This window comes from Lathyrus oleraceus, chromosome 7, assembly GCF_024323335.1.
Source record: "Lathyrus oleraceus cultivar Zhongwan6 chromosome 7, CAAS_Psat_ZW6_1.0, whole genome shotgun sequence".
NCBI classification, from domain to species: Eukaryota; Viridiplantae; Streptophyta; class Magnoliopsida; order Fabales; family Fabaceae; genus Lathyrus; species Lathyrus oleraceus.
This window is the reverse complement of record NC_066585.1, coordinates 203223361-203246461: the sequence shown is the minus strand read 5'-3', so window position 1 is coordinate 203246461 and position 23101 is coordinate 203223361.

The following is a 23101-nucleotide window of genomic DNA, read 5'->3' as shown; positions in this document are numbered from 1 at the left end:
CAATCTACCAACTTGATTTGCACCTTTACTAGTTACAATCTCATCAATATCTAACAAATAAGCAATTTCTTCTAATTGGGCAGCTTGTAACTCATCATGATGCTCTGTAAAAGAACAAACAACATTCACAACAAAGATCAGCTTCTCAAAAAATTTATGAACAGGTTTGACTTCTCTTGATGATGTAACTAATGCAAGTTGCAATCGATGAGCAAAACAATGAACATTATATGCATAAGGACAATCCTTCATAAAGAGGGCTTGTAAACCATTCCATTCTCCTCTCATATTGCTAGCACCATCATACCATTGGCCACGAATGTTAGAAACATCAAGGTTATGTCGAAAAAGTATATCACATATTGCTTCCTTAAGAGTTAAAGATGTGGTGTCTTTAACATGTGCCACATCAAAAAATCTCTCTTGTATTAAACCAACTTTATCAACAAATCTTAATACAAGAGTCATTGGTTCCTTTTTTGACTCATCACGAGCTTCATCAACAACGATACAAAATTTGGAATCACCAATTTCCTCACGAATACTCTTTTTCACCCTACTAGAAAGAATTTGCAAGAGCTCTTTTTGAATTTGATGTGAAGTATACTTGCAATTTTGTGGAGCATTTTCCAACACAACTTTTGCAACTTCATCATTGTAGGATGCTAAAAGTTTCAATAACTCAAGAAAGTTACCTTGATTTCTTGATTTGCTACTTTCGTCGTGACCCCTAAAAGCACAAGCTTGTAGTGTTAACCAACGAACAGTGTCAATTGAAGTCTTGAGTCGTAACCGATTATTCATTCTTTGACTTGAACTTTGCACTTGAATAACATTTCTAATATGACCATCTTGATTCAACAAGTCTTGACAAGCTTTCATTGCATTGTTGTGTGGTGAGCAAGGATCCTTCCCTATGTGTTTAAGAAAGGAACAATGTTTTCCATTCCTAACTTTCTTCCAATTTCTAAAACCCATAGAAATAAAGACAAGTGATCTGGGACGTCCACTTAGTTTTTTGCTAAAAAGGTAACATGGTAAGCAATATGCGGCATCTTCAGATGGTGAATATTCTAACCATGATGGAAATATGCTAAACCAAGTATGTTGAAACCTTCTTAGATGATCCTCGTTACCGGACAAAGGATATTTTTCTAAATGAATTTGATATGGACCCCATTTTAGATAAGCTCTTCGTATTGCATCCACTTGATTTGGTGGATATTGCCAAATCGGAGGACGCTTTCCAGGATCATGTTCCAAAGAATTTTCAAAACCATGATGCTCTTCAATTGTTGGATTCTCAAGAACTGTTTCAGATTCGGATGTCGGGATTATAATTTCTTCATCTCTCTCTTCTCTTTCAATTTCACATGCTTTCCTTTTGAAAAAAGAATCAATTTTCCTATTATTCATCTTTACTCCTCCTATAATATCATATCAGATCCAAAAATCAATTTAGAGAACATAAAAATTAAAAGAGAAAAAAATTAATAAACTTAATTAATCAACTTTAATCCGTTTTCAAATACTGGTAACTTCACTATTAAAAATTAGCAGCAACAATTATTAAATAAACCTTATTACAGTGTATAACTATATTTTTAAATTACAGCGTTATGAATTGGCTTAATAAACCTCATATAGATTATTTTAACACATCAAGAAAGAAGAACCCTAAAAATCTCAAAAACACAAATCAAGCAATCACTTTAATTTGTTACTTTTTATAAAAGAAGAATGAATAAAAAAATTTACCTGTTAGATGCCGATCACTTTAATCTGTTCCGATTCCGGTGCCGATAGCAAACCCATATGAGAAAGAAATGGAATGTATGAGTTTTTTACCTTATCTGTATTTTAACCTAACTTTGAATGAAAAATAAAAAATAAAAATTAATTTTAATTTAAAATAAGAATGTTTTAGTAATTTAATATATATGAATTAAAAAAAATAAAAAGTTGAGGCGTGGCCGTGGCCTTCCCACATCCACCATCGGTTCCACTACGGGATAAAGTGACATTTTTGTTATGATACATTTTCTTACCTCGGTTCTGTAGTCAAAATTAAATGTATTTCACATCCCACATTAAATACATTTTTTGTAATAATAAAAAATGCATATGTGAACTAACAATGGTTACCGGAGCTCATTCACATCACTGAAACAATTAATGTTTTCACGCTCTCCATTATTTATTTTTAATTCCAATTTCTCCTCCTATTTTAACATTTTTTATCGATCAACGTGATATAAGAGCTTAGAGTTTAATATATATATATATATATATATATATATATATATATATATATATATATATATATATATATATATATATATATATATATATATATATATATATATATATTTCCAATAAAAGAATAATCTCATCTCACCAACTGCGTAACTAACTATAGAGTATATACTTAAGATTAATACTCTACACATTTAAGCTAATAATAAGCGCTGGTACAAATGACATCGTTGTTAATTATTTTACCGTTCCAATACGAAGAAGAAGCTATAACGTCGTAAATTACAGTCACTTCTTGCTTCAGCATGTCATAGATTTCATACAAGGTAAATAAATATTTCCATTATAAGCTCTTTTTGGCGTTTTGTCACTATATTCAATGACTTTTTCCATACCAAGGAAAACATATATGGTGAAGGTAGCTGTTTTTCCCTTCCTAGCTTAATTCTCATATACCTAAAAAAATACAGTGAAAGTAGCTCTGATTGGGTGTATGGTAGCTTTGACAACTAATGAAAGCATCAAGAATTCTAACCTAACAAAAATTGAAATAGCAAATGTCGTTATAAGACACAAAAACGATTAATTACTTACACACACAAAAAAAGATAAATTAAGAGAATCAATATTAATAATGCTATATTTGGTGTACATAATGTGTAAATAGTATTAGTATTACTATCACAACATTGAGTTCGTTTAAGATAAACGTGAGAAATAATAAAAAATAATTTTTGATAAGTTCAACACAATTTAACCATCTAATTTTTAGGTGTCAAAAAACTATGAAAGAGTTTTTAAAAGAAATAGAAATCATTAAAGAGTTTCTAACCACAAGAAAGACTAACTTTTGTCACCTACCTACGTAAGTGCAACATCCTTTAGTATAAATTTTTAGATGGGTGAATTTGAAATTTGTTTAATTTTGGTAGTTGGAGTTGCCTTTTGAATTAATTAGGTATCTAGGAACTACCTCGTTCAAAGTTAGAAATGACTTAATTTTGATTTGATATTACGTGGAGTGAGCCTTATAGAAATCTCAAAATGGTTTTATTTGTTAAGATTTGACACCTAGTTAATTTATGATATTTGTGAGTTAATTTCTCTAATCCTCATTATTATGCTGCTAAGATCTCTTACATCGACATATCTTGGTATGTTATTCAATTTTTAGTATACATGCATTATTAGTTCGTAAGTACAAAAGTGGATAGTGTTTGTTAGAGATAGAGAAAAATGTGTATGCTTTAGTCCTCTTAGTAAATGACAATTAGTAAAGGTGTTAGTGGTTAAGTTTGTTAGGCTGGTAGTTAGCAGTTAACTCTAGCTGTAAGAGTAAACTCTGTTGGGTAGCTTAGTATTCATAGCTGGTATAAGTATTTATCCACTGTAAATGTTATTCAATCAATGAAAGTATCACTTTTCTTGCGGTTCGTTTTTCTCTCTTCCTATACTATGCTTAGAGAATGATGAACACCAAAGTTCTTCTTCAATTTCTTTAATATGGTATCATTTGCATGTTCCGATCTTCCGTGCTTCCTTTATTCTGAATTTTTTATTCATTTTCTTCGTTTCTACATGCACGGTTGATTGTCACAGAATTGGTGGTCCAAAGTTCTAGTGCAATCTCAAAAAATTGTTACAGTTTTTGCTTCGACTAAATCCAATAACCTATTCGGACCAAAATTTTCAATCAAGCTGCAAGAGAACAACTATTTGCTCTAGAATCAATAAGTTGAAGGAGTAATTTTAACGCAAAAGATACATAAACTTGTTGTCAATCCTCAAATCCCTCATAAATACAAATTGACTCAAGATCGCATTACAGGTACTTTCTCTGATGAGTATGAAGCTTGGATCGTTCAAGATCAAACTGTGTTCATATGACTTTTATCCATTATTTCTGAATTAGTCTTGCCTAGGGTTTTAGCATGCAAACACGCTTTTGAAGTTTGGAATAAAAATCATTAGTATTTCAATGTCCAAATGAAGGCTAGGGTTCGTCAGTTGAGAGTTGAACTCAAATCGGTAGAGAATGGAAACAACTCAATCACATAATTTGTACTGAGAATCAAAGCCATCGCAAAATCCTTGTTGGTCATTGGAGACATGATAATAGAGCAAGGTTAGATATATTCAATCTTAGATGGACTTTCCGAAGAATACAATCCCTTTGTAATGTAAATGTATGACAGTTCTGTATCACCAACACTCTGCAATGTTGAAACTCCTCTTTATGTACAAGAAGCACAATTAGACAAATTCCGTAAAGAGCTTGATGTGTCAACCATTGTTGCTAATATTTCTCATACAAGTCAAGAAGAAAATAGCTCTAGAGGAACGTTTTCAGGTAATAATGGGAGAGGTAATAGGTACAATTGTGGTTGTGGTCGAGGCAGAGGAAGGCATCCAACTGGTAACCGTTCCACCTGTCAACTATATGGGAAGTATGATCACACTGTTATGACTTGTTGGAATCGTTTGGATGAAAATTCCATGCCCCATAGTGTTGTCATTGCTCAATCTAGTTCTACTAGCAGCTCAGATCTCAATCAAGAAACACCTCAAGATGGTTCACAAATTTCTCAGGCTATGACTATGATGGCTACCACAAGTCGACCAATTACTTCTACTCAGGAGTATTCTCTACCTTCAAAATTAGAATCTCAAGCTTGGTTCTCCCACTCAGGTGCTTCCCACAACTTAACCCCCTATGATTTTCATTTACAAAACATTAAGTCATATGTAGGTTCCAACAAAGTCTATGTGGGAAATGACCAAACTCTTACAATAAAGTCTGTAGGTGTTTACCTTGAAAAATGGTAAACAACCGCTGATCTTCCAAATTTCTAAATTTGGTCACTTACAAGATCGATCAGATTGATCCTAGGACATGTGCTAAATTTATCATAAGCGTAACGTTGATAAATGATCGAACTAAACGTCGAATCAAAGCGTTAAATAAAAATTAAAGACAAAAGAGTGACTTGAACAAAAGAAAAATATTAAATAAGTATTTAGAACTATCAAAGAAGAAGTAAATGATGAGAAATGTAGAAGGATTGAAAGCAATTGAAAAGGTTGGTAAGTGCTGGAATCTTTAAGAATGCAAGGTAAAAGTTCAAAGTAACGAAAGGAGCTAAAGATATTTAAACTTGTAAACGACGAAGTAAGAAATAAAGTGTTTGAGAGTAAAGAGCAAGGAAAGATATTTCTGAAGAGAACGTAAAGATAACTTTGTAATGCTTTGAAATGATTAAACAATGGTGTAGACAACGTACATTCTGCGTTTTACAGTTCTTCTTCACACGAATACTTAGTAAATTTACAGGTTTTTGTACACACTTTCACACCCTTTTCTAACTCTAAGACCCTATATTTATACTGGATCGAAATAACCGCTCTGAGGGTTCTTCAATCACGTCGATACACGTGGCGTCCTGCCTGTGTATGTTCGATCACTCTGCTTCCACGTGTATCCTTGCGGTTTCTACCAAAGATACTCCTCCCTCCTTTATTTAAATTTAAAATCTTTGATCGAAACCGTTTTTTAACCGCTCCTTAAGGAACCGCTAAGAAATTCCAGCTATAAGCTTGATCTTTATTTAATCAGCTAAGCCAGTCTACCTTCAGCTGGTCGAATCACCTTTTAGTCGAAGCCATGTACATGCTTTCCAATTTGTTAATGTGAAATGGGCGTCGAAAATTTGAGCTAACAGATTGTCCCCAAAAAAATGTCATCTTCGACATACAAGAGAAAAAGACACATTTCCTGTTTTTTGAAACCTTACTCCGACGCCTCAATGGCTAATACTGCCACATGTCTCAATGTTGGCAAAACCTTTCAGTTCCTCCATTTGTATGGTGACGTCAGCGTCATCATTGTTTTTTCCTACCCACGTCTTTTCAGCCCACAACAGAATCTTTTCCACTCATCATATTTCCTAGCTTCTAGGAAATCATGGCTATAACATTAATTGCCATTTTCACTACACTGTCCAAGGGATACACGTGTCCCATTAACTTGTCTACCATTAATGTTGATTTGAAACGTCTCCCTGTAGGTCTATAAAACCCAATTACTTACCCATTTCAGAACTTCCTCACATTCTCTGCATTTTCAAACGTTCAAGCCTTCTTTTCTCCCAATCTTTTCTAACTGAAACCCAGATTTTCGCTTTTTTCAAACCTTAACGATGGATGCTTCAAATAGAACTCTCAAGGGAATAAGAGTTTCTTTCAAAACTACAGCCAATAGGTCCAAACCTCCGAAGAAAATTTCTGAACTTCCGCCATTTTCTACTTTATTCGCCCCCTTTGTTTTTGGTAATCGTCAGTACCTACCAGAACCTCAGACAGAGGAACATCACCAGATTTATGCTTCTCAGATACTCATTCCTGTTTCTATCTCTAATAAAACTTATGCCTTATTTGGACCTCTAGCAGATTTAGACACTGATACCAGCAAGCTTAGAGTGTTTTTTCCGTCTTATCATAAATGCAAATCCATAGGACAGGCTAAAAACCCTAGGACTTCTTCTTCCGAAAACACCCCGGCTGAAAACGCTATAGATTTGAGGTTTATGAACAATGGTTTTAAAGCCTTTCGGGCCACCCCAACTTTCAAAGATCCCACCGATTACTCCAATTGGTTAAACAAAATAGAGAAACAAAAATCTTAGGCTTGGAAAGATATAGGGATATACGACCTTATTATGCTGTCGAAATTGGACCTAGATTACAGTAACCCTATGTTAGTTTCTTCGCTGTACTTTTGGGACAACACACACTATACCCTCCACCTGCCTTGTAGAATGGTCACACCCATACTTTTCGACATGGCCGCTATCACAGGGATGAAACCCATTGGCCACACTTATGATCCTGATGTTGACTCCATAGATACCATTGCCTTTTCGACTACAAGAGCAGTATATTCAACACATATAGCCCACTATCATGATAAAGACATCGAAATTGTCTCTGATGTGGAGCATATAGCTTTCCAGGCTTTGTGGCTGTCGCACTCCATGTTTTGCTCGAAATCACTACAAGTGGCCAAGAAATATCTCACCTTGGCCAATCAACTGCATGTAGGGCATGATGTCTACTTAAGTGAGATGATTTTGACCAGCCTGTACGAATCCTTGAGCGACGAAGTGGCTCAACTAAATAATTTGGGGGACAAAGGGAATCTTCTGTTGTCTGGCCCTTTTTGGTTATTACAACTTTGGCTCAATGCCATGTTCGAGGCTAATCTGCCCAACAAGGGCCTCGTCGACGAAGATATTGAAGAAATACAGCACAGGAGAGTCGAAGGACCGAGGTTAGCTCAACTAACCCCCAGGGATGAAGGACAGGCTCTTCAATTAATCTTCATGAGTTACATCACGATGTTCGCTAAAAGTCATAATTTTACTTCGAGTATGGCTCCCTTTGCTCTCAGGAAAGTTGGCCCTAGATGGTTTACCAGGACTTCTCCTTCCTTATCTAAAAAGCAAGAGACAAAATCCTTGCTAATTTGGGAAGCCTTCTTGACGCCTCAGATCCTTACCCTTCGACTTAACCCTTTGAAAGTCCAAGTCACCCTGATAACTTACCAGCCCAACCTTGTTGCTCGAAAATTTGGGTTGGTCCAGGTCTTCCTGAAATACCTATACGACAAGAAGAGTAGCCTCGTCCTTCACAATGCCGTTCATACTGATGTTGACTCCATTTCATTTCGAGCCTAGCTTCCTTTGTAGTTCAGAATTTGGGAAGTGGTGGGCTAAATATTACATCGAGGAATTCTGCGATGTTACCTCCTTTATTCAACTGTTTTACAAAGCTTTTCTCCTTGTGAAGGAAAAGACCAAGAAAGGTACTTATGCGCTTATAAAAGAAATTCAAGCTTTTCAAAACTACTTTGAAATTTGTCGCAACCTGAAAAATACAGTGCGCGAAAAAACAACCGGCGAAAGAAAATGTCAGAAGAGTCGCCACCGTGCGTTATTCATCCCAAAGGAGGGAAAGGAAACGCTCGAAGTAAACCTGAAAAAGGAAAGGACAAGACGGGGTCTCGCAACCAAATCTTGGGTTTGGGAGTCGGTTATGCGAAGGGAAGGTATTAGCACCCCTACGCATCCGTAGTACTCTACGGGATCCACTTGTGTAGTTCTTGTCTAAAGGGTGTGGGTTTATCTAATGTGTTATTTACTAAAAAAAGGGGGTTAAATGAAAATGACTCGCGCGGATGTCGCATCCACTGCATACGTATCTCATCTGAATATGAGAATCAGAGTCTTTGTAGCTCGGCTACCTATGGGTTGGGGGGATGTGTGCTCGCTAAGACATCGCGTCTTATGCCTACGTATCTCATCTGGCCTGAGAATCAGAGCAAAACGTAGTTCGGCTAACTACGGGGTTATGGATTGGGTTTTGGACGAACGACGTCACTACGCAATCTACCGGATGCTCGACCTTTGGAGACTTACTCGCCTGTAGTAGAAGGAGTTAACGTGTTGCTTTGGGTTTTAGGGTTTGGGATGCTCAAGGGCAAAAAGGCAGTCCTTGACGAAGGAACCGCGCTACCTGCAGGGATACGAACACATACAAAACAAACATGTATAAAGTAAATGTGCCAACAAGGGGCTCAGAAGTAAATAAACAAAAGAAAACAAATGCCTCCTATCGAGGTCTTCCAGCTAAGAAAGCGATAAAATGCGGAAAAGAGGTAAAAGTACCACACGGATAAAGATCTGAAGTAACAGCAATTAAAGGAGTAAGAAACCCAGGGATCTCCCAAGCTAATGCCATCAAAGAAAGGTGAGTCAGTATAGGTAATCGGAATGAAACCTCCAGAGGGTATCCCACAAATAAAGTGGGAAACCACGCAAGTTATCCCTGTAAAAGTCATGTGCCTGACTGGAGAGCTTGATTGAAATTGAGTTGCACCCGTGAGGTTTACAAAACAACCTTTAGGGTTTATGTGAGGCAAATGTGATTCTGTGCAGTTGAGTTCCCTTTAGGGTTTGGAGGCTGCTCTGAACTTTGTTAGCTCTTCTCTCACTATCTTTTTCCTCAGGGTTTTGTTCCAAGGAAACCTCAGAGTATTTTGCTTCTCTTCCTTTTTCTCAAGTGAAGCCTTGGTATTTATAGACTGAATTTCATGGTTTTGTGGGCTCAAATAAGAGAGGTCCAAGTCCAAGTTTTTTTCTATTATATTTTATTTATTTTTTTATTATTATTTTTATTTATTTATTTATTTATTTATTTATTTTGTAAAAATTATTATTATTATTTTTTTTTTTTTTTCGTTTTTTTTTTTTTAAAGTTTGTTGGATCTAATTCTGATTGACATGATGAAATGCAATATGAAATGCTAAATGAATGCATGAACGAGGAGGGCAAATTTTGGGGTGTTACAGCTGCCCCTATTCAATCATCAGCTAACCCGAGTAGGATGAAAGCGAACAGCTTATCAGACAAACAGGGTGAGCTGTGATTGAATACCAAAGACAGACCGAAAATTTGCGCTCCGAGAACACCACAAAAACGCGGAAATACACTGCGCTGTTTATTTTTCTTCCGATCCTCTAGCTTAATCTGGAGTTTCGATCCTCTGGCTGACCTATACTCAATTTAGTCCTCTGGTTGGATATTAATTTTGATCCTCGGGTTGGATACGATTTTGATCTTCTGGCTAGATCTTCTTCGATCTTCTGGCTACATCTCCTTCGTTTCGATTCTCTGGCTGAATCTATTTCCTTTGATTCTCTGACTGAATCTACTTCGATCTTTTGGCTAGATCTGAATTGTTGCGATTTTCGATCTTCTGGCTAGATCTTCTTTGTTTCGATTCTCTGGCTGAATCTACTTCGATCTTCTGGCTAGATCTGGATTATTTTGATGATAAATTCCCATCATTAGGATCCCGCATCTGAGGCATGCGCTGGTTGACCCTCTTTTGAAATCTACACCCAACCTTCATATTAGATACGCAGCTTCGAGAATATTCCACTTTTGGGCTTCGTACATATTCTTCGGGCTAGAACATGTTGTAACGACTCCTCAATTAGACTTGCTGGGGAAATAAAGCTTGTAGGCGATTTCACTGGGGAATCTTCAAATTGAGCCTTAGGCTGGCTTACTGGAACACGATTCTCAGGCTGAATCTTCGAAATGACCCTCAGGCTGGATCACTGGAAAACGATTCTCAGGCTAAATCTTCGAAATGAACCTCAGGCCGGATCACTGGAAAACGATTCTAAGGCTGAATCTTCGAAATGACCCTCAGGCTGGATCACTGGAAAACGATTCTCAGGCTGAATCTTCAAAACGACCCTCAGGCTGGATCACTCACGCTTGATCCTCTGGCTGGATCTCATGACCTTGGTTGTAAAGTAATTCTTTAGCCTGCTTGGAAGAACCTGTCTATCAGCTTATGTGTATGCTTGGTATGATATGCATGCAAATGCAAATGTTATGCATGGTGTAAAAAGAAATCTGCTTGGGGAAGCAAACTCCGGTAGGGAACAGATCGCTGTATCAATCCTTGAATGCTCTGTGGGGAATGATCCGTCTGCCGGGACCAATGAGCCACCAAAAATAAATTGGATGCTTGAAAAGTTGACCTTGCGGGGGGAGTATCAACTATGGAAACTTTTCTCGGCGAGGCTCTGTGAGGAGAGTCTATGGGGAAACACTTCCTGGGGAAATGTCGTAGGAAACGACCTTTGCTGGGGATATGAACTTGCTAATCGTCCTCAAGCTGGGGATTAACAAATCTGTTAGAAATAATCTGTTGGGGATGAGATGAACACTAGGAACGCCACCCTCTCATCTGTTGGTTATGCAACCACTCCTTTGTTGCTAGGAAGATACAGTCTGACACTGTCAACTCCGCTGGGGATATATAGTCTGGATACTGTCAACTCTACTGGGGATAGACAGTCTGGATACTGTCAACTCTGTTGGGGAACATGCTCTGCTGAGGAGAGACTTTGTCAACCGCTTGGGGATGAGGATTCATGACTTGGCATCCGGTTCCTGTGACCTGCAACCAAAAATACACGTATGCCTCGGGGGAATTACTCGGTTTGAATTCACCGTTCGGGATTAAGCACATTCAAAGCAATTTTAAATGTTTTCCTGTGCAAATCATATGCAAAAGCCACCATTATGTTCATATGCAATATGTTTTATCAAAAATTCGGACATTTTTGCAAACAAACTGATAAATGAAAAATAAAGAGGCTCTTTAACTGAATTATTCGACTCTTAATGGGGAGAAAATTTGTGCCAGGAATAGGCGAGGGTATCAGGAAGCTGATCCCTGAAAAGAGGTGATCGCTATAAAAACAGAACTATCCTAATGACAACGGGGATACGGGGTCCCACTGAGTTTCGACTCTGCTATGACTCGTATGTCCTCAAGACGCTCTGCTCATCTTGCTTTCTGAAGTGGACGATTAGTCGATCTTTAACCTTCGAAGATTGTCGGATTGAATGAAACGGTGATATAACACTGATGAACTCAGATCACAGTCATTCGCTTATTCCCTAACTTTTGCCTGGATCGCCCCCTTTTCGGGTTTTCAATCCACCGGGATACCCATTTTTGTCTGAGCCGCCCTTTTGGGTTTTCAACTCACCGGGTGTACTCTTTTTTTATATCCCTAATTTTTGCCCGAACCTCTTTATTCTTTTTTTTTGGTTCGTCGGGATGCCCTTTTTTTGCCTGGACTATTCTTTTCATCGTCCAGCGGGTCTATTTTATGCGAAGTATTTTTTTTTAACTGCGTCTGAGTTAATAGGGGACGGGAATCCTTCGCCATCCATGGTTGTTAGCATCAAAACTCCGCCATAGAAAATCCTTTTAACAACGTACGGACCCTCATAGTTCGGTGTCCATTTGCCCCTGTGATCTGTGTTGGGAGGAAGAAATATTTTGAGTACCAATTCACCGACTTGATACCCCCGAGGGCGCACTTTCTGACCAAATGCTTTCTTCATTCATCTCTGACCGAGATACGTTAATTCTGGGTACGTAGTTCCAGCATAGCACCATTTCCCGTTGGTTTGATTGATGACCAAAGCTGAATCCCCGTATACATCCAGGGTTTTAATCTGTATATTGACGACTTCCTCAAGTCTTAGGATACAAGCTTCGTATTCGGCTTCATTGTTGGTGCAGGGAAAAGTTATTCTGGCACCAAATGGCATATGAACCCCCTTCCGGTGTGATCAACACTATACCAACTCCGCGACCATTGACGTGGACCGCCCCATCAAACATCATAACCCATTTGGATTCAGGGTCAGGCCCCTCCTCCGGGAGTGGTTCCCCTCAATCTTTCGATTTGAGAAACATGATGTCCTCATCAGGAAAGTCAAACCTCATAGGTTGGTAATCATCAATCGGTTGCTCTGCAAGATAGTCTGACAAGACACTTCCCTTTTTGTGAAGTGTATTGGATGTCATACTCTGTCAGTATCATTTGTCACCAAGTAACCTTTCTGGTAAGTGATGGCTTTTCAAAAATATACTTGACTGGATCCATTTTTGATATCAATAGAGTCGTGTGAGTCAACATATACTGTCTTAGTCGGCGAGCAGCCCATGCCAAAGCGCGGCAAGTTTTCTCAAGCAATGAGTATCTTTGTTCACAGTCGGTAAACTTTTGCTAAGGTAGTATATTGCATGCTCTTTTCGACCTGACTCGTCATGCTGACCGAGCACACAACCCATTGACCTTTCTAACACAGTCAAGTACATGATCAACGGTCTTTCCTCTCGGCCTGTAGCCTGGCCCCGATCTTGATCTCTTTCTTGTCGTCTTCGGTACCAACGTTGATGGTCTCAACCACCTCCTGATAAGGTGTAATAGCTCGGTCCTCCTATTTCAACAATCTGGCTAACCCTTCAGGCAATTCACAATCTTCCTCAGCCCCTTCTTCGGCTTGATAAATAGGATTGTCGAAGTCATACTTGGCCATAGCAGTGTCGTTAGCAGTGAGATCCGAGTGGTCGGCTCTGCATGATGGAGGATCATGCTTTACCTTAGAATGAGAGATTTTTTTTTGGAAAGAAAGAAAAAACGAAAAAAGAAACATTGCCATTTTTTTTGTAAAAGTAAAAAAAAACTGAAAGAAAGAGAACACAAAATTGTTTGCAAAAGCCGTCCTTTATTGATGATAAAAATAATTGCGAAATGTAACTAAATGGATGGCCCTACAAATGAGCCGTTACACCTTGGGCAAAGTGTAAGACTTTATTATGCATGTAATAAAGGAAAACAATAAAAATCACTCTTTCAGCAGAGTAACCCGGACGGTTTTTTCAGACGACCAATTGTCGAGCTTTTCTCCCGGGACACACAGGCGAATCCAGCTATCTAAGTCACAGTCGCTGTCAGCCTTGTCTTCATCTGCAACATTGACGATGTGGGGGGAAACCAAACCCCCGCTGGAGAGAGTACCGGTTTCATTCTTCTGAGATCCCGGAGCATACCCCAATCCAAACTTGTCTTCTTTGATGACTTTCTGCCCCTGGCAGTAGATATCAGCCCCATAGTGCCACGGGATAGCACTGTCTTTCTCATACGGAACAGGTCCTGGTACCGTGATGGTGATTGGACCAACCAAAGTCGGTTGAGGGCTGTCAGAGTAAATTGCGATTGGTGCTGAACTTTCGATGTTCACCGCTGCTGGTTCTGTACTTTCTGGGAAATATATTGTTGTCGGAGCGAGTCTCTCGGGAACATATATTTCTTCAGGAGTGAAATAAAACGTCACCGTCGATACATCATTCTTCACCGGACGGGCCTGATCGAACTGAAGACAACCTTCATCTATCAGCTGCTGAATACCCCTTCTCAAACTGTCACATCCGTTTTCGGCAGCTTGACAATTTCTGCATTCTTCCCCACAGCCCGGGAAAATCTGTCCTTTCAGAAGTCGGTCTTTAACCACCGATAGCGAAGTCTTCACCTTAGTCACATCAGAAACCAAATTCAAAGTTTCCCCACTATCAACAGCATTAATCCTCTGCCCGCCGTGAGCCGGCATCGGGTTCTGGATAACATTAGGCACCGGAGCAAAATTGATAGCCTGGGCATCTCTCAAATCTTGTACCTTTAACTGGAGAGCCTTGCAATTATCTGTAGTATGGCCAGGTGCGTTGGAGTGAAAAGCACATCTGGCGTTGACATCATAACCTCTAGGCAAATTATTGGGATCGATTGGTGGGGCCAGAGTTCTCAACGTAACCAGATTCATGTCAATCAGCTTGGGAAGTAATACTGAATAAGGCATTGGGATTGGCTCGATGACCCGGTCCGTCTGCCTTGGACGTTGTTGATAGTGTCTCTGCTGACCCGGATTACCTCCTTGTTGTTGATTGTTGTACCTGGGTTGTTGTTGCGGATGATATTGCGGTTGAGGAACAGGTGTTGGAATAGTGACTGCGGCCACTTGATCTTGATAATAATTAGGGCGTCCTCTACCCCTGCCTCTGCCGGCATACACAACGCTTGCCTCGCCTTCTTTTCTTCGCTGACCGTTACCAGCAAACGGTCTCTTGGGACCTGATGAGTTGGAAGCACTATTGTCTTGAATTCGGCCCATCTTCAACAGACTCTCGATTCTTTCTCCAGCAATTACTATCTCTGCAAAGCTGATTGACGGGCAAGCAACCAATCTCTCAATATAATTGCCTTGAAGAGTGTTCATGAACATGTCCGCCATCTCCCTTTCAAACATAGGGGGTTGGACGGACGCAGCAATCTGTCTCCAACGCTGAGCATACTCTCTAAAGGTTTCCTTGGCAGTCTGAGACATACCTTGCAACAAGGTCCGATTTGGAGCCATGTCCAAGTTGTATTGATATTGCTTGACAAAAGCCTCTGCCAAGTCTTTCCAGCTCTTGATGGTAGTACGAGACAAATGAGAATACCATTCACGAGAAGCTCCAGTTAGGCTGTCTTCAAAATAGTACATCCACAGCTTTTCATCTTCCGTGTGAGCTCCCAACCTTCCCAGATAAGATTGGAGATGAGTGCGTGGGCAAGAAGCCCCATTGTATTTCTCAAAAGTAGGGGGTTTGAACTTGTGAGGAATCCTTACTCCCTGAACCAGACCAAGATTTGTGACATCAAAGCCTAAGGAATTTTGAGACTCCAAAGATTTGAGCTTCTCAGCAAGCTCATCCATACGGCGAGTGGTCTCGAGGGCCTCGTCGTGCAAAGAAAATTGATCACACTGATAATCTTCAGTAACGGGGTGCCCGTTAATCCGAATTCCTTGATTCACATTGTACCTTCCGCCAATACCATTTCCAACATTCCCTGTGTTGCCAACATTACCCGGGTTTCCATCAGCATTTGCGTTACCCGCGTTACCAGTGTTCACAGGGTTATCAGCGTTCCCAGGGTTACCAGGGTTTCCCTTAGCATTTGGTATTTCCACCTCCAGATCGGGTCTCGGTTGCTCAACCAATTCCCTCAGCTTTTCCTGGCCTTCTGCCATACCAGTCATCAATGTCATGAACTGATCCATCCTTTCACGCATATTAGCCAGCTCTTTCTGTACTTGGTCCATCGCTAGCTGTGGACGATTTTCTTTTGTCGGGTACCTGTGGACTCGCTTGGGACCAATAACTGCCTGATACAGGGAACAAACATTAGACACTGCGGTGACACCTGCAAAACAGACAAGGGTTAATATGCATGGTATGCGATGCACTGCTTGTTCAGTTTTAAGGCACCCCGGTTTTGAAAGGGAATACCCTGCAAATGAATAAGCATGAGATGTTGGATGCAAATATGCAGATGATGTTATGCAATACAAAGGCATGTCAATCAGAATTGATGGATCCGCTTGAACATCTGTCAGGTTGCACTGCCTGGAGAGAAATTCACTGAGGAATATAATACAAGACCAAAACTCTCCTCCAGAAAACCGGGTTGGTTGGAGGTTAAGGTTTCCTGAATTTAGCCCACCCCTCACTGGTAGGTTCTAAGAACAGAAGTTCGTCAGCTTCAGTCCTTCAGTCGCGAATAATACGTTTACCACTGAAGGTTTGGCATTATTACGGGATAAAAGACCTCCACTGACTCCCCTCAACAGGACATCCTAAAGCAAGTTCCCAGTCTCGGGGTCCTCGGATTGATCAGCGAGAATGCGCCCACCAGAGCTAACATAATCACGTCTCGGAGGAGAGGCCTCGACTGAGTTCTCGGGAAATGGTCACCAGAGTCGACGATTTCTAAAGGAACACCATGTCGTTACGGAACATCCGTAGGACATAATATATCCAAAAGAAACCTCGTCTGGGTGTGGTTCTTCACGAACGACTTAACGTAGCAACACGCCACACAAGCCTCATGATTATCCACTCTAAAACCTGTGTGTACACTCAAGCCTGGGTAATGGGCTTATCTCTCATAGAACACCCCATCCCAACAAACAAACAAACAGATCCAACAGATACAACAGATGCATGCAAGCAGGTAAGCAAATAAAGGTACAAAAGCATGAACACCCAATAAACAAGAAATCACACAAGCTAGGAGGGACTCGCTTAGGGAAGATGGACCAGCAAGAGGTCAACTTCTTTCAATCCCCAGCAGAGTCGCCAGCTGTCGCAACCTGAAAAATACAGTGCGCGAAAAAACAACCGGCGAAAGAAAATGTCAGAAGAGTCGCCACCGTGCGTTATTCATCCCAAAGGAGGGAAAGGAAACGCTCGAAGTAAACCTGAAAAAGGAAATGACAAGACGGGGTCTCGCAACCAAATCTTGGGTTCGGGAGTCGGTTATGCGAAGGGAAGGTATTAGCACCCCTACGCATCTGTAGTACTCTACGGGATCCACTTGTGTAGTTCTTGTCTAAAGGGTGTGGGTTTATCTAATGTGTTATTTACTAAAAAAAGGGGGTTAAATGAAAATGACTCGCGCGGATGTCGCATCCACTGCATACGTATCTCATCTGAATATGAGAATCAGAGTCTTCGTAGCTCGGCTACCTATGGGTTGGGGGGATGTGTGCTCGCTAAGACATCGCGTCTTATGCCTACATATCTCATCTGGCCTGAGAATCAGAGCAAAACGTAGTTCGACTAACTACGGGGTTATGGATTGGGTTTTGGACGAACGACGTCACTACGCAATCTACCGGATGCTCGACCTTTGGAGACTTACTCGCCTGTAGTAGAAGGAGTTAACGTGTTGCTTTGGGTTTTAGGGTTTGGGATGCTCAAGGGCAAAAAGGCAGTCCTTGACGAAGGAACCGCGCTACCTGCAGGGATACGAACACATACAAACAAACATGTATAAAGTAAATGTGCCAACAAGGGGCTCAGAAGTAAATAAACAAAAGAAAACAAATGCCTCCTATCGAGGTCTTCCAGCTAAGAAAGCGATAAAATGCGGAAAAGAGGTAAAAGTACCACACGGATAAAGATCCGAAGTAACAGCAATTAAAGGAGTAAGAAACCCAGGGATCTCCCAAGCTAATGCCATCAAAGAAAGGTGAGTCAGTATAGGTAATCGGAATGAAACCTCCAGAGGGTATCCCACAAATAAAGTGGGAAACCATGCAAGTTATCCCTGCAAAAGTCATGTGCTTGACTGGAGAGCTTGATTGAAATTGAGTTGCACCCGTGAGGTTTACAAAACAACCTTTAGGGTTTATGTGAGGCAAATGTGATTCTGTGCAGTTGAGTTCCCTTCAGGGTTTGGAGGCTGCTCTGAACTTTGTTAGCTCTTCTCTCACTATCTTTTTCCTCAGGGTTTTGTTCCAAGGAAACCTCAGAGTATTTTGCTTCTCTTCCTTTTTCTCAAGTGAAGCCTTGGTATTTATAGACTGAATTTCATGGTTTTGTGGGCTCAAATGAGAGAGGTCCAAGTCCAAGTTTTTTTCTATTATATTTTATTTATTTTTTTATTATTATTTTTATTTATTTATTTATTTTGTAAAAAATTATTATTATTATTATTATTATTTTCGTTTTTTTTTTTATAAAGTTTGTTGGATCTAATTCTGATTGACATGATGAAATGCAATATGAAATGCTAAATGAATGCATGAACGAGGAGGGCAAATTTTGGGGTGTTACAAAATTGCGTATCGATCTGATAATCTTAGTTGAACCATCCGCGAAGCAGCTGTTACGCTCAAAGAGAAGTTTTCAAAGAAAATGGAAACTTTAAATATTCCCTCATACGTTCCTCGTGAGAAACGCTATGAAATGACTCTTGAATTATTTCCCCCAAATTTCCTCCACTGCCAAATGCTGACTTCATAGTGGCTCTTGCACCCCCATTTCCAAATTGGTTCATTTGTGGAGACTCTATTAAAATCCTTCGACAACAATCTCAGAAAAAGGCTCAGCGGGTGGTTGCGACTAAACACACTTTAGGCAGTTTCAAAGGACACCTTCATATAGGAATCGAAGATGTCTGAATCGAATCAGACATATATGAAGGTGTGATACAGGGGACTTCCCTCGAAGTATATTCCCTTTGATTTTATTTTAACTAACGCTGACCGTTTCTTCTTGTTTTTGTCTAGCTATCAAGATTCTCCCCAAAAAATATACCAACAAAAGACCCATTGACTCAAAGGTTGAAGGAAGTAGAAAATCTGCAAAGGTACCTCTCTTTCTTTTTTCCTTTATCCTCATTATACATTGATGATATAACATTTAATGTTTGGTTCAGGTTGCTCGGAAACCTCCGGTGAGTCCCCTGAAAATCCAAAAACCCGTTGCTACCCCCATCGTCGTGGACTCTGACGAAGATGACTTGTCGCCTGTTCTGGATCTCACTTCGAGGAAGAGGAAGCCACAACCACAGCCAAAACCCATTGACCCCTCGAATCAACCGAACACAAAACTCTCAAGAAAAAGGCCTGTTGCACTTGTTATCCAAGAACCTACTCTTGAAGAAATGGAAAGAGTAGCAGCAGCTCAAAGTGAGAGCGACATTTCTAGCCCCGGTGTCGAAGATTATAAGGTACCCCCCCCCCCCACTTCTCTTCACTTTATTTCACTTGTTTGCTTCTTTTAGTCATTTTCACTTTCTGCTTGTATTAACTTTAGGGTGACTCGAGCACCATCATTCCTCCCAAGAAAGCTGCCTCCTCCAAGCCTGCCTCTATGCCAAATGTTTTGAACAGCGCTGACGAACCTGCCTATCGACCATCCTCTGAAAAGGGGTGCATGAGCAAGATTAATCAACCTCCAACCGGTACCCTCGACGCTTCGCCACCAAAAACCACCTCTCAACATTTTCATACCAGTGACTCTAGTCATGAGACTGACTCGAGCGAGAAAAATGAGGCCCAAGGTAATCCAATCCCTATGGTCGAGGATGAACTAGATGATGATGAAGAAACCCTCGGGGCTGGTCTACACACAACGACAGAAATGAATGAGCCTTAGAGTGAGGGATGGGGCATCGAAGACATGGTGGTAGAGGAAGCGACTGTAGGAAATCTAGCGACTAACCCTGATAACGTCGAGAGCCAAACAAAAATAAGAGCCAATATGGGTAAAGAACATGCTCGAACTCAAACCCCTGTAATGGCCGACAATCCAACGGTTGGCGTTTTGCCAAGTAGCATTGGTGCCCTTTCTGCAGAAAAGTTGGCTATCTTAAAGCAAAGTCAACCACTGGAGTATTTAAAGGCGATGCTAAATTGCAGGGAGAGTTCTTCTGATCAGAGTCATAACACTTAAATGTCAGAAGATTAGCCTTCGAGCACCTCTGCGGGTGAAATCCTTTCTAAAATCAAGGACATAGTCTTTAAGGGTGACTTGCTTCTATTGTTGTTGGCTGATCCTTCTTCCCCTTTAAATCTGAAAGCTCTTCTTAGCCAGGTTAACTTGCTAGAAACCTCCACTGAAGTGGAAAACGTTATTCTAGAGATAGGGACCATGATCGACCAAGCTGTCGCTGATCACAAGCTGCTACCTCACCTTACGGGAGAGATAGATAAAAAATCTGGTTTTGAGGTTGCAGCTTGGGATGCTGCTATTGAATATACCAATAAGGTCATGGAGTCGGAATAGACGAAACGAAAGAATAAAGAGGAAGTCGATGCTCATGATCGTAACATTGCTTCCTGGAGACAGCAAATAGCAGAACTGCAGGCCAAAATCTCTGATGCTGAAAAGGACAAGCAACAACTGTTGGAATTTGATGATGCTTCGATGGCTCAAGATCTATCACTTGGCATGGAGTTTGTCGAAAAAGATCGATAGCTTGAATCTAACGTCAAACTCCTTCGCTCAAAAATATCTTTGTGCGAAAAATGGTTGGAGCTCCTCAAAGCCAAGTATCTTCAGATTAAAGTCAATCTTCCCTTTTAATGCTATTCTTATCTGTCTGATGATGTAACAAAAATTTCTCTTTGTAGTAAATATTGGTCTTTTGGCCTTATGACTTTATTATTACCATTTTGGCATTTTTACCATTTTGGCTTTTGCTTTATTTACGCGGTTACTCGTCTCTTATTTTTACCTCTTGGGTTGTTAGTTGGTATTTCTTCAAATACTTCCCGTTTATTCTTAGAATCCTCTTATCTTCGCTGAGCTCTTCGATCTCATAGGCACCATTAGAAAAACTCTCTAGAATTTGGAAAGGGCCTTCCCACTTTGGGGACCACTTCCCCAAGGCTCTATCTTTTCGATCCATTGGAAGGATCACTTTCCAGACCAAATCTCCAGGCGTAAAGCTTTTAACTTTAACTTTCTTATTATAAGAGACTTCTATCCTTTTCTTTTGTTGTCTTAGCAATTCTAAGGCACTTAACCTTTCCTCGTCCAAATCAACCAATTCATCCAACATCATGCTCCAATATGATTATGTGGGGAGTTCATGCTTCCTCTGAATCCTTAGTGATTGCGGGTGGATTTCTACTGGCAAGACAGCATCATGGTCAAAAGTGAGGCGGAAAAGGGTCGACCTAGTAGCCCCTTTAGGGGACGTACGACATGCCCATAAAATTTGATCCAGAGTCTTGCACCAATTCTTATGTTTTTTTCCTACATGTTTTTTAATCAAACCAATGATCACCTTATTGGCAGCTTCAACTTGTCCATTAGCCTGAGCATAATAGGGTGTCGATGTTACCAATTTGAAACCCATGTATGTGGCGAACTCCTACATCTTCCGACCAGTAAATACTGATCCTTGATCCGTTGTGATTGTTTCTGGAATTCTAAACCTATAAATAATATACTTTTGAATGAATTTGATCACATCCTCTTGGCTCACATTTGGTAAAGGTTTGGCTTCAATCCATTTTGTGAAATAATCAACTCCTACCAATATGTATCTTTGACTTTTTGATGAGGGAGGTCGAATTTCTCCGATCAAGTCCAAAGCCCAACCTCTAAATGGCCATGGTTTGATGATAGAATGTAATTCATTTGCAGGGACATGTTGTATGTCTGCATGCACCTGGCACTCTTGACATCCCTTCGTGAATTCAACGCAGTCTTTCAACATAGTATGCCAATACACTCCTTGTCGAAATGAAATCCATTTCATCTTATGACCGACTTGGTTTGCCCCACATGTTCCACTATGTACAGTTGAAAGAGCAAAGTATGCCTCTGACTCACTAAGGCATTTCAGCAAAATTCCTTCTAGAGATTTCTTAAACAACTCTGAACCCAAAAGAACGTAACTTAATGCTCGATACCTGGTTTTTCGATTAGTAGAGGTTGTGGGACTCTGTAGGTATACTACTATTGTTTTTCTCCAGTCTTCCTCTGCCAAGCTATCTATCGCCAATATTTCGAAATTTCCCTCATTAGCACATCCTAATCTTCTATGTTCTAAATCCAGGGGAGTTAATCTGGTTGCCACTACCTTTCCTCTGACTTCTATGACTTTGTGCAACTTTCCTCTCGAAATTTTATACCCAGATGCGATTTGGGCCAGGTCATTAGCTATCGTGTTCTCTATTCGTGGTATATGTCGAATATAAACCATTTCAAACTTTTTCAACAATCGACTGGCGATTATAAAATACATGATTAGATTCTCCTTAACACACCTATATTCTTCCGTGATCTGTTTTATGACTAGCTTTGAGTCTCACATTATCTCCACCCGAGTTGCCCCCAATTCCAACAACATTTCAAGTCCTGCTATGAGGGCTTCGTATTCAGCTTCGTTATTTGAACAAATATCTTCTACTTTATATTGGAATATCGTTGGAATTTCATTTGGAGAAATAATTACGACTCCGACACTTGTGCCATTTTTATGGCTAGATCCCTCGAAGTATAGCTTCCACGACCCTAATTCAACATAGTTCAAAGCGGCGACATCAATGGAGTGATCGATTATAAAGTCTGCTACTACTTGGCCTTTCACAGCTTTTAATGGCATATATGTTAAGGAAAATTCAGTCAATGCCAATGCCCATTTCCCAATTCGACTATGCAAAATTGGTTTAGATAACACATGTTTAATAATATCATAATGAGATGAAACATACACGTCAACATGTTTGATATAATGCTTTAATTTTGTACAAGAGAAATATAAGCATAAACATAACTTTTCGATCATGCTATACCTAGTCTCTGCATCGTTTAAAACCCTACTGAGGTAATAAATAGCTCTTTCGACACCATTATCATCCTCTTGCGCTAACATGCTCCCTAAGGTTTTATCAGATGCAGAAATGTACAATCTCATGCTTTTATTTCTACAAGGTGGCGTCAAAATTGGTGGGTGACTCAAGTATGCTTTGATCTTATCGAACGCCACTTGTTGAGCTTTCCCCTATTCAAACACTTCCTTGTTGAGTCGAAGCAAAGGAAAAAATGTTTGCGTTTTCCCACTAA